Raw genomic sequence first — 12,823 nt, 5'->3', positions numbered from 1 at the left:
TCAGCTTTTTAAGTAAATTCATGATCATATCATTCTCAAGTTATTTTGACCATTGTTTGGGGTCATTTTCTAGACAATTGATTGTAAATTCTTCTTTTAAGAACAATCACTAGAGATGCCATTGTTACCTGAACGATTCCTGTATTTGATGAAAGCACACAGTTGCATGATGACCACTGTTTACCCAACTTTGACCTCATAAGTGTTTTATGCTTATACTCTTTTTCTTTTGGATTCAAAAGTTTTGAGATAACCACACTTTGAGATTTATTCATTTCCCTTCTCCCTTTTTACCCTTTCCATTTACATGTTCAGAAATACTCACTGGGAGATTTTATTCTGAAGAGCTTAATCCAGAATCATTTTGAAGTAATGTTTTGAGAGATCTAGCCACATTTGTACATGTTTTATTTCCAGATCTCACGTTACATATGATTTGGACTATTTTGACACCTTATTTTCTCAATGTGTTTTGACAAAGTTGATTTGGTCCTTTTGAAGATTCTCAACCTGCCTTTGAGCACATAAGAAGTTTTGACTAAAGCTTTATTTCCCTCTTTCTATGTCAGCAGAACACTAGTGTTTAGATGAACATAGGTTTTGCTGATATGAGGTGCATACTTTAGGGTAAAATATGAAAACATCACAAATTTCATAACAACAGTTGAAATCAATTTTGAATGAAGATGAGCACACCATAGTTACCAGATAAGTTTCCAGATCTGGAAACTATGAGTGATTTGTGCATGACATCACCAGTTCTATGAGATTTGTGAATCTTATGACATCTTGGTTGTTTTACAGAGCTTTTGAGTCATCATTTTGAACATGATTTCTCGTTACTCTGTTTTTCAACTGAATACAATCAACCTCAGTATCAATGAATTTTGAGCTGAACTGTTATGTCAAATTGATTGTTAGATCGAATTTGACTGTCCATGCTCTGATGCCAATTGTTAGGATCGGAGGCTCTCATGATTGTGTTTGTTTGTATAAATTGATCATTCAGAGAATATTAAACACTGAAAAGTGCAGCGGAAATGAATACAAACTTTGTAAACACAATCCAAATAAGAGAATAGTATGATAAACAATTGCTTCACATTAAGTCAAATGATTGAATTACAAAGCAAATGATTACAAGCATGCTTATAATACTAAGCTCCCCCTCAGCCTGATACTCCAAGGTTGGTTGCACAAGATGAAAGGATTGGACTGGAGAAAAGAATCTACTCAGTCAATCAAATGTAACAGTACAGGGTACTGCTCCATTTATAGGCAAACCAAACCACTGAAGCATCTCAGCTGACGTCACCATGAAAGTGACATCTAACAACCTAACAAACTCTATCTACTGATCTATACAACTACTTCTTTACTAACTACTGAATATTACATTATATTACATAAAAAGAATAAAACTGCTGCTGCATCATTCCACTGCTGTGAACCCAGCAGTACTTGTCATGATCAGCAGTGCTTGACTCAAGGCAGCAGATTGAGCAGCAGAGCTTTTAGTCTTCATCAGTCCTTGAGTAGAATCAGCAGTTGTAGGTCAGCAGATGTTTATAGAAGCAGTACTTTGGAGCTTATCAGATGTTCGAGCCACATTCAAGGGGAAAGCAAAGAGTAAACAGCTGCTTATTGTTAGTCCACTGATGTGATCCGGTTTTGGCTTTACATTATCTGTTCCTCTGGTAGGGTTCAATCCCAACAATAGTTTTGTACTTTGAGGCGTTGAGCATATCGAGGATGGAATCAAATGTATCGATGTTGCCGGGTTTTGCATATCATACGTGCATTGTAATCAAAGTTTAAAATAAATTTAATCATTTGATTCATTGTTGAAAATGTATGATTGAAAGCATTTCTTATGTTTGATTGTGAAAAGTTTGTTTCATATAAATTCCGCTGCACTACTCTTTCATTTACTCATCTAATTCCAAACACAAATCACAATCAATCCAAACGCAGATCCTAACAGTTTCGAAGATGGGTTTGGAGAGAGAGAGGGAAAATCGCGTGAAATTAGGGACTGGGTTTGGCTGACGGTTATCTAATTGATTTAAAACACGATATATTGACAAAATTGCCCCTAGTCTTTCAAAACAATGAATTAAATAAACTAAAAAATTACAAGATTGCCATTGAATTCATCTTAACCATTAAACACACCCATTGGATGGCCTAGATCGCTTCCTAGACTTTCTAGGAAAAACACACTTTCCGCAGGATCCCTACTCTATACAGTAGAAACTCGATAAATTAATACTCGATTATTTAATAAACTCTTTAAGATAATATTTTTTGCCGGTCCCGACTCGGGGATAGGGTGCTAAATTAATAATTCGCTAAAATTATAAGATAATACATTTTTGATAATTTCTTTAGACCCCATATAAAATATGAATTAATAATTCCTTATATATAGCATATTACATGAATGATTTATGAAGGTTTCTTGAAAAATGACTCAATTGTCTTTTGTTTTTTGTTGAAATCAATTTCCCCTTGAATCTCGTCTCTAATTTTCCTTAGCATGGTAAGAACTTCTGGTGTTGTTTTCTCATAGCTCAACAAGAAGTTGTTCAATGTGAATGCCGCTTTAATAGCTTCGTTTCGCGAAGGGGGCTCCATTGTAGAACTTTCATCATCTTCTTCATCGATATCATCTTTATTAATTCCAATAACGCTTTCAATAATTTCTTCATCAGTCAACAACTGTGCAACTATATTTTCTTCTGGGTGAGTCAGAACATCTTCGACATCCATTGCGAGTATGATGGGAAGCCATTGTTGTTTTTTTCACACCTTTAAGATGGGAAGCCATGTTGTGTGTATGATTTGTTTGTGTTAACCTATTTTGATCTTGTATTTATATAGAAAATATTTTTAATGTCCATAAAGTGATACATTGAACACAAGAAGCATAATAAGGTGGGAGATTGAAGGTTTCTTTCAAATTGGGCCGTTCATTTGATATACATGCATTGTATACAATAATTAAGTAGAAGCTTGAAATGTGTTTGTAAACTAAGTATTCCGCTATAAATTAATAACTCTTTTAATTAATAAATTTTGGTGGTCCCAAGTGTATTATTTTATAGAGTTTCTACTGTATATATATATATATATATATATATATATATATATATAGGGAGAAAATCATGCGAGAACCACCTCTTATTGTGAGAACCGCGAGAACCGATGTGAACACATCAAAAATGCCTTAAAATAGCTAAAAATCACACAAAAAAATTTTTTTTGAATTTTTTAATATTTTTTATAAAAAAATCGCTACTTTTCGAAGCCAAAAAAAAAAATTTTTTTTAAAAAAAAAAAAAAAATTTTTTGGCTTCTAAAAGTAACGATTTTAACATAAAAAATATTAAAAAATTCAAAAAAAATTTTTAGATTTTTTTTAGATTTTTTTAGGTTTTTTGGGGGTTTAGTTTTTAGCGTTTTAGCTTGGGGGGAGGGGGGTGGGGTTTAGGTTTTTGGGGGGTGGGGGGTGGGGTTAGGTTTTTTTTAGGTTTTTTTAGCATTTAGCTTAGGGGGGGGGGGGGGGGTTTAGGTTTTTTTTTTTTTTTGGGGGGGGGGGGGGTTAGGTTTTTTTCTGGGGGGGGGGTAGGTTTTTTTAGCTATTTTAGGTTGTGTTCACATTGGTTCTCAAGGTTCTCACAATAAGGGTGGTTCTCGCATGAGCCCCTCTATATATATATATATATATATATATATATATATATATATATATATATATATATATATATATATATATATATATATATATATATATATATTCTTACGTACTACCCCTCGAGAATCAGAAACTCGAAATCAATATCGGATTACTTAAAACACTAAAACTGATTATCTCAACTTCATATCGAAATTATGAGTTTAGATAGATAAAGCCGCATCAGCACAGTAAGGAATACTTACACCTTACTAAAGAGATAAGCCTTTCCATGCTTGCACTGAAAGGCCGGAACGAATCGACACACACACAAAAAAAAGTCAACAAAATGACTCCAAAACCAAGCAAGACGACAGTAGATACAGTACTTTAAACTTTTTTTAACAATTTTATAAGTATCAAGAATTTATGAGTTGGTGCCGTTATATTCATAAATATAACAACCCTCCTAAATTTTTGACACCCTAAAATATATTAAAATATCCCAAAATGTCCTAAATTATACCCCATACGCGAAAACGGGCCCCGAATACCTTTATTTTTATAGAAAATAAAATAAAAACAAGTGCCCGCCACGTGGCACAACACCCAGCGAAGCTATACCGGTGACTACGCAACCCTAGGCCCCACGACCCTAGCTCGCGGGCCGCGAAAGCCCGCTCTGACTTCGTTGCGGGGCGCGAGAGACCAACGAAGCAGCCCTATAAATTGCACGCATCGGCCTTCAGTCGAATTTGTTCATCTCTCGAGCTTTCACTCTAATTTCTGAATAGCAATTATAATTTTCGAGCATAATACCCCCCTAAATAACTAAGTTCTGCTCCGTTGTAAGTATCATAACCCATGGATACGTATTAGATACACTGCCCGATTGATCTAGGGTTCCGTAACGGCTGTCGTGGTTCTGCCCGACGTAGTCGTTGGAATGCCGTCTCGGGGAGGGTATTATACTAATGTTAAAATGGGTTATTATACTAACGCGTGTGCATTTGTGTAATTTATAAATTTTCACCAGGACCCTTATAGAAAACCTAAGACAGCAAAGTGAGTAATCTCCTTTTTGCAAACTGTTTTTACAAAACCTCACACGATTAATTATATATTAAACAGTTATTGAGTATTTGTAAGGATATAATTTTCGTCGGTATGTTGGGGTTTTGTATACAAAATTTGTTACTGCCTTGCGAGGAGTAACATTTCCACAAGTCGGGTTGACAATACCGTGGGTAGTAATTAGTATGACTTGGAAACAAATGTAATTGCGCGACCGCCCTCAATACTGTACAATGGTTTTTACTTAAACTTGATTAAACTGGGATTCACTCACCAATATTTCCCACTGACAAAATGTTTTTAAACGTGTTTCAGGTAACAAAATGTGAAATCCAAATAGAAGCCAGCTGGACAACACTGAAGGCTTGGAAAAGTGGCAATAAAGTTACCTAAAATAAATAGATGTTTTATTAAATAAAAATATGATTTATTCCTATGAAAATGTGTGTACTGAAAACCTGGGATTATTCCCATATGTTTAATATTATGAAAGCGTGGTATTTTACTCTGATAAAATATTTCCTAACTACGGTCCTGATGTAAATTCCGCTGCCAAAATGGATAAACCCAAGATACCACCCAAACTGGTCGCGGCCGCCTGTTCCTGGATTGTTAGGGGACGGGGTTGCGACAATAAACTTGATTTAATCTTGATCACACATGTCCATAAGTATATTTTATCCACATTGACTTTCTAATCAAGATTATGTCATAAGCAAACCAATGCAACGTTGTCACAGTGACATTACAACAGATTCATACACATTCCCTCTTTAGAAACCATAGAATCGGATCACCAATCAATTGTTGATGATGATGATGGCAACATATTCATACATGGCGTTCGCCAGTTAATTAATGATGATGACGTGCAATGTAATACTATCCATTAACATACTTTAAGTGGCATAGATCATAACCACATAAATACACAGTTAACTAATAAATTTACAACAGGAAGCCAACAACTTATCACTAGTGATGAATGATGATTATACTGACCTGTTTTTGGAACACAGCCTGGTCCATCATCGCACCACCACCAGGGTTACTCTTCACTGTCTTGTCCTCGATCACCACGCCACCGCTGCCTAAACCCCAACGTCGTCAGAGAATTCAGGAGCAGAACCACCAAGAACACCCATCAGTTGCTGGAAATTATAAAAATGAAGTGTTGAGACTTACAAAGTTGTCGGAACCTTCGTTGAAACCCTAGTCGCCCTCATCGAGTGGTTGTTTGAGACTTATGTCTTGAGGTGTTCACCTACGATGACATTGTGTAAGTTGAAACCTAAACACCGCCGCTACATCGGTGCCGATGTAACCAGTTGGTGGAACCTCTGGCTTCCTTTGCTCTACTCCCTTTGCTCTAGTGCTTTCTCTTCTCTCCGTTGCTTTCATCTCTCCAGTCTCAACCATACTTATCTATTCTGTACTATTAAAGAAATCCCTTTAAAACAATATGTGGCTATGGTGAGAGGCACTGGCATATGGATGTACTGGACAAAATAAAAAAGTAATGTACAATTTTCTAAGCTAAGGGTTCAACTAAGAAAAGTAATCAACACAATTTACAACAACTACATGCACAAGCATGTTGTAAATTAGAAATATATATAATTATACTAGACAGTTGTGATCCGAGAATGGTTGTAACTTGTAAACCATGTATTAAATGTTAATCTCTGTAAAATGTAAAAGAATAACCAGTGTATAAGTTGCCATAAGTGGAGGAATCATTGTATGGAATTCTTTTTACTGAACATCGATTATTATTTTTAGGCGTTAATGGCTCCTAAACAAGCATCTGGATGGCAAAAACGTCAAAAAAGGAAACAAGCGGAAGAATCGGTGAAGTCTCAAGTCAGTGCTATACAAAAGTTTTTGGCGCCTAATCCACCTATCGTTAAAGTATATAGGCAGATTTTTCGAGCTCGAACAGGGTACGTGAATTCTCAGACAAGCCACTAATCATATACGCTTAGTGAAAAAGATCGTCTTAAAAACATAATGTTATAAAAACTTTATTCTTTAGTAAAAGACTTGTATAGTATCCTTTTTTACCAAAAACCTGAAGACAAGTAGAAAGGTAAAAGAGTCAACTCGTTTCCTTCTCTCTACTTTCATAATTTGTAATCAAATTTCGAATTTAGTTCAGTAACCGAATTCAGCCATGATTAGAAATTTAAAGTTGTATTCGAATTCAATTGGAACCTGCTTTAAAATTTTGAATAGAATTCTTTCGATTCGATTAGTAATCGAATTCGAATCCAACTTCGAAATTTCAAAATCTAGATTAGTAGTATTCAAAATTTGATTCGTTTAGCACGCCTTGGCCCAAGCTTAGGGATGGAAATGAGTCAGGTTTCGGATGGGTTTTAGACAATCTCAACGTCAAACCCAGTTAGATAAGCTTGTCTCAAATCCGGTCCAAAACCCGTTAGGTTTCTATCAGGTATCGGATATGCTCACGGGTTTCGGGTAAACCCGTTAATCTCAAAAAATCTACACGTTGGGTATACCCGAGGGTGTTGGGTATCTATGGGTAACTTCTAATCAGTTACAATTAGCATTATCAGTATAAAAATACAACAAATTACTACAACATATATAAAATAACATACCTAAATGTGTACAAAAATACTCAAATGGTAATTTTTAACAATAGTTAGCACAAGATAACAAAATGACAATCTAGGTGTTCCATTATATTTACACCTTTTGTAAGTATAAGCCATGAGATGTCAATTACCTTAATAGAAAAATAAAAATATATATACATATTAAAAACAAAAATTATATCAAGTATATAATTAGGTAAAGGTAACAAGGTACGCTTAACGGGTAATCGAGTCGGGTAAACGAGTGGAACACCAAATCCCAAACACGTGAAAAAAATAAAAACTAATTCCAAACCCGTTCTAAACACGATTACCGACCCAAAACTCATCTCAAATATGTCGGATTTCAAGTTTATCCATCGAGTTCGGGTTCGATTACCATCCTACCCAAGCTCTCTTATCAACCCCTTCAGTTGGCATCCCTTCACTCCACCACTACTCCATCCACACTCACAACGCCTTCACTCCACGTTATATATGACAACACTTCTCTAGCTTTCGTCTTGACACATGAAACTGTTTATATTCATTCTAATTTTTGCCCTTGAAACGATTACAAATTAAAGCACAAATGTATTGTTGCTTTAATAGGTTGATTGTTGTTTTGTTGAAGAGGATTAATTAAAATTTTGTAAGGTGATAGGGTCATGAAAATTGGGAAAGAATATGTTAATAGCTATTTTTATTTATTTAACGTATACTATATAAGCCCGGTCATTCGTAAAACCTCATTGGCGAAAAGTCACTCATGCTTTTCAAACACAGTCAGCGTTGATGACCATGCCCGCCCACCATTTCAAAGAAAACTCACCGTCCAAAGGTATACTGTGATCAGTGGCGGACCTAGGAATTTTTTTCTGTGGGTGCGAAATTTTTTTAAAGATTTTAGGCCTCTAGATACATAAAAAAAATTCGGTTCATAGCGGATTGCGTCGAGTCATGTAAAACAAGTAAACATAAACAAACAAAGTTTCCGAGCGGATCGAGTTAGGTCGGGTTGGGTCAATTTTAATTTTCAAACAATCAAACCCTATTTCCTAACTTTCTTTCACATTAATAAACAAACTTTGAAGTAAAACATTAAGCACATCATAAGCAAGTAAAGTAACAAACAAAAACCATCAAACTTCAAACCCTCACTACTTCTATTTCTCCTAATCACTAAATAAAACAACAAAAAAACTTATCTAAAACATAGCTTAGTCTTTAATTAGAAGAATTCGACGAAAAAAGTGGTTCAACCCTTTTCCTCTTGAGACTGTAGTCGTTGGGCATTTTTTATGGAGCGGGATTTGGAATTCGAATGGGTCATGGGCGGATTGGTTTGGGTTATTTTATTTAGTTCAAAATCTTTGGGTTTGGGTAGTTGGGTTAACAAAATTAGATTGTACATTGGGTTACGTAAAGTAAATAAGTAGTTAAAGAATAATTATATTGTGTTATATACTTATATATTAAAAATAATCAGTGTTTATTTTTTATTTTTTATTCATAATATTTTTTCTAAGGGGACGGTTGAAAAAATTCAAGTGGTGCTGTTGGGATTTTCGACAGAAATTAACACTAATTTTTTTTAAGGGGTGCGACCACCGCACCCACCATTGTGGGTGGGTCCGCCCTTTGTAAGATTAAATATGTTATAATTTAATATTTAATCTAGTAGCCATTATAATCATTTACATTATATAGATCAAAATATATAATGACCTATTAAATAATTAGTTGGTAATTCTTGATGGACCATATTACCCTTATTAACTAATTAGGTAATGCAGATATAAGGAGACTTATGTAGAGGTTAAAACACACATAACCTAATTATTATAACATCATCTCGGCCTCTCTCTCCTCAACCGATACCCTTTTCGGTTTTCATTATCACCATTATTAGTTTGCACCCTAAGGAGAAACCAGGTTATCCTGACAAATGTCGAACTCAATAGCCGCATCTCTGACTAGATTCTCCACTGCCATGTCTGCTATAACAGATATATTTTCATATTTTTCATTATAGTTAAAACAGAACTGATCAACACCCTTGACTATAATAGAAACTCCTGACTCACCTGAAATAAATTACACTAAGTAAGATTCTAACCAATGATTTTCATATTGAAAGGTCATAAGGTTATCACTTCCCAAACTATTTGATCTGTAACTCATGGTGGTAGTTGTTTTACTTTCTAAATAAATAAGTATTATGATTAGAATGACAACCTTATAATAGCAGGTAAGTTTTGATACGTAAGAAGTTAAAACTAAAGATTTTGATGAAAATATGGTCATATCTACTATAATAAAAGAAACCAAGTTTTGGACACGTGTCATTCATAGAAGGTATCCTTAAATTTATATTTATCTTATATTAACTAAATAAATAAATAAATAATAAATTAATATTAAATCTTATCATACTTTAATAAAATATTATCCTAAAATCTAAATTGTTATTTTAATATATTTTTAGAGTTAATTACAAAGTTAGTCCCTATGGTTTGCACAAAGTAACATACTTAGGTACTAATAGTTTAAAATCACATTTTAGGGTATTAACCTTTCATTTTATAACGTTTGGAGGTATTAACGTTATTTGTAGGTTTAAAATCACATTATATTAGTACCTAAGTATTGTATTCTATGCAAACCACAGGGACTAATTATGTAATTAACTCATATTTTTAAAACAAATAACTCTCTTTCCTACTTATCTTATATTAAAATAATAAATTAATATTAAATATTATCCTAATTTATTAAAAATATAACTTTTTTATTAATTGGTATACAAAATTATATTTATTCAACTCGTGTAAAACGCGGGGTTTTCAAAAATATAACTTTTTATTATTTACTATACAAAGTTACATTTATATAACACGTGTAATACACGAAGTTTTTAAAGATATAACTTTTTATCATTTGCTATGTAAAATTAAATTTATTCAACACGTGTAATACACGGGATTTTTAAGGATATAATTTTTTTATTATTTGGTAGATTTTTCAACCCGACTATACACGAGTTTTTTAAAGATGTAACGTTTTTAGTATTTAATATACAAAATTACATTTATTTAATATGTGTAATACACATGGTTTTTAAAGATATAACTCTTTTTTTAGATCTATTCAACACGTGTAACATATAGGGTTTTTAAGGATGTAATATTTTTATTATTTAGTAGATTTATTCAACCCGATCATACACGGATTTTTTAAAGATACGACGTTTTTACTATTTAGTATATAAAATTACATTATATAACTATTTTTTTATTATTTGATATATAAAATTAGAGTTATTTAACTCGTATAATATACGAGTTTCATAAAAATATAACTTTTTATTATTTAATATATAAATTTATAAATTTATATTTATTCATATATATTCTTGATAATAAAATCGCAATCATTTTGGCATGGCGTTGATTTGGTTGTTATCATCATCCCACCTATCAATCATCATCAAATTAAGACGCATTCCCCAAGATATATCCTTATTGTATTGTATAGTTTTAGAAAATAATACATACATGACATCATGGATAAGAGGTGGGCAGGTGGCAGCCTTTATCTCTTTTACTATTTTTATCCACATTTTTCTCACACGTCAAAGCTATGGATAATACGAGATGGACATAAAGTTTTTATCGGAAGTAGTGCCGGTGTAAGTAGTGTGATTTTATTTTCACTACCATCCTGTATTATGGTACGTGTAACTATACCTTTAAAAGTTTTATCATCTTATATTAATGTTACGACTGCATCACGTAGATAACAATGCTATACAGTTTTTTATGCTTAACTATCAAGTGGTGAGATAAATCCTCATAAAACATCTCTCATTATCTACTCCAATGATTAATTTTATTTTAATTTAAATTTAGAGACTATTAGTTTTAAATTAACATAAGTAAAATAAAATAATTATTATTATATATTATTACTATATATATATATATATATATATATATATTACTATATATTATTATTACTATATTACTATATATTAATAAACAATTATATTATATTATATTATTTATATTTATATTTATATTTATTTATTTATTATTATATTATATTATTCTCCTATTGTTTAGGTCAAAAATTACCTAAGCAATTAAGTGATCAAATTAGTTAGGTGAGGTAGTGTGCTAAAATTATATGTGAAAAATGTATTGGCTAAATTGGATATGAAAACAGTTTCAGGATACAGCCCGGGATATAGAGTTGTATCAATGATCAAACAATGAGCAAAAAAGTAAAGGTTGACACGTGATGTACGAGGAAAACCCTTGATCAATCTAGATCGCCGGCATAAAACCTCGAGAGCTGACAATCGCAGCTGCCTTGTTCTTCTTATTGCTTCAAATATCAGGATACAGTGTAGGATGTGGTGCGGATCGACTATGTGTTACAATGTAATTTGATACAAGTGTTTGAGTGTGGTGTTTGCGGTGAGCTAGAGAGTAAAAGTGTTCGAGAGTGTAAGTGTAAAATTGCGTGCCTTAAACTGATCCGCCCCCATCTATTTATAGTAAAGATAATGTAACAAACTATCCTAAACTTCCGGGATCCAGCAAAAAATTCCCACTCGAACGTTGAGGACCAAGTCTTTCGGGTTCAACGGCTTCCTTATAACAAATATGCCCGAGTCTTGAGGAGAAGAAGTCCTGATGACCGTTAGTAACTTACAGCCATTAACCTGCACGTGTTTAATTCCCTCAACCTTAGGATATCGTCCAGGATGTTAACAATATCCCCGTCCAGTATCCTGATCACAAATAAAGAATTAAAAGCGGGATATTAGTCAGGATATGTATACTCAGAAAATGACCCATAACAATTGTCCCCAAATATATCGGTTGGTATACCAATCCAACGGATATATTTCAAAAGTCTTATCCCATAACTCAAGGCATTTAAAACGAAGCCACGGTCGAGATCACATCGTAACTTCCAACGCGCTTTTTGCTCAATGGAGATCCATAATGCCCCTATATCTTCTCTTTTCTTGTTTGAAAAGCAGATATCTTCAACAGAGCTTTCAGGTAATTCTTCATTTCTTATTTACTTTCTATCAATTTTCCTTGCCTTCTTCGTAATGGATGCCGAAACCTTCACCCAGCAGAATCTCCTCAAAAATCCCGAAAAGGAGGTCTGTGCCTTTGACAACGCAGACATTGCGGCTTTGAGAGCTTCCGGCGCTTTCCCTGATAACACGGTCTTTAGACCTTTCGATCGGTCAATTCGATCAGATGTTTCTTCCGCTGAATGGGTTTGCTTTCCAGCATATCCTTTTTCGCTAGGTCTTCGATACCCTTTTCCTGAATTCATGATGCAATTCTTTCGAACCACCGGCATCTCTTTTGCTCAAACCATGCCCATGGTTTGGAGAGTATTAATTGTACTTAACCAAATCAAAAACCTTCATTGCCCCGACCTCTGC

The 12,823-nt window shown here is 33.5% G+C and overlaps 1 long non-coding RNA gene across 1 annotated transcript; it reads right to left on the bottom strand.

Annotated features, from left to right (window-relative positions):
• Nucleotides 1-5,446: 5,446 nt before the first annotated feature.
• On the bottom strand, nucleotides 5,447-6,220 carry LOC110912953. Its single transcript, XR_002578282.2, has 2 exons — nucleotides 5,936-6,220; nucleotides 5,447-5,841 (listed from the first exon to the last, which is right to left on the bottom strand). It is a non-coding gene; the product is annotated as an uncharacterized LOC110912953 (long non-coding RNA).
• Between the last annotated feature and the right edge of the window lie 6,603 nt (nucleotides 6,221-12,823).

Source organism: Helianthus annuus, chromosome 17, assembly GCF_002127325.2.
Source record: "Helianthus annuus cultivar XRQ/B chromosome 17, HanXRQr2.0-SUNRISE, whole genome shotgun sequence".
In the NCBI taxonomy this organism is placed as follows: Eukaryota; Viridiplantae; Streptophyta; class Magnoliopsida; order Asterales; family Asteraceae; genus Helianthus; species Helianthus annuus.
The sequence above is the reverse complement of the archived record's forward strand: the minus strand, read 5'-3'. Positions and strand labels throughout refer to the sequence as shown.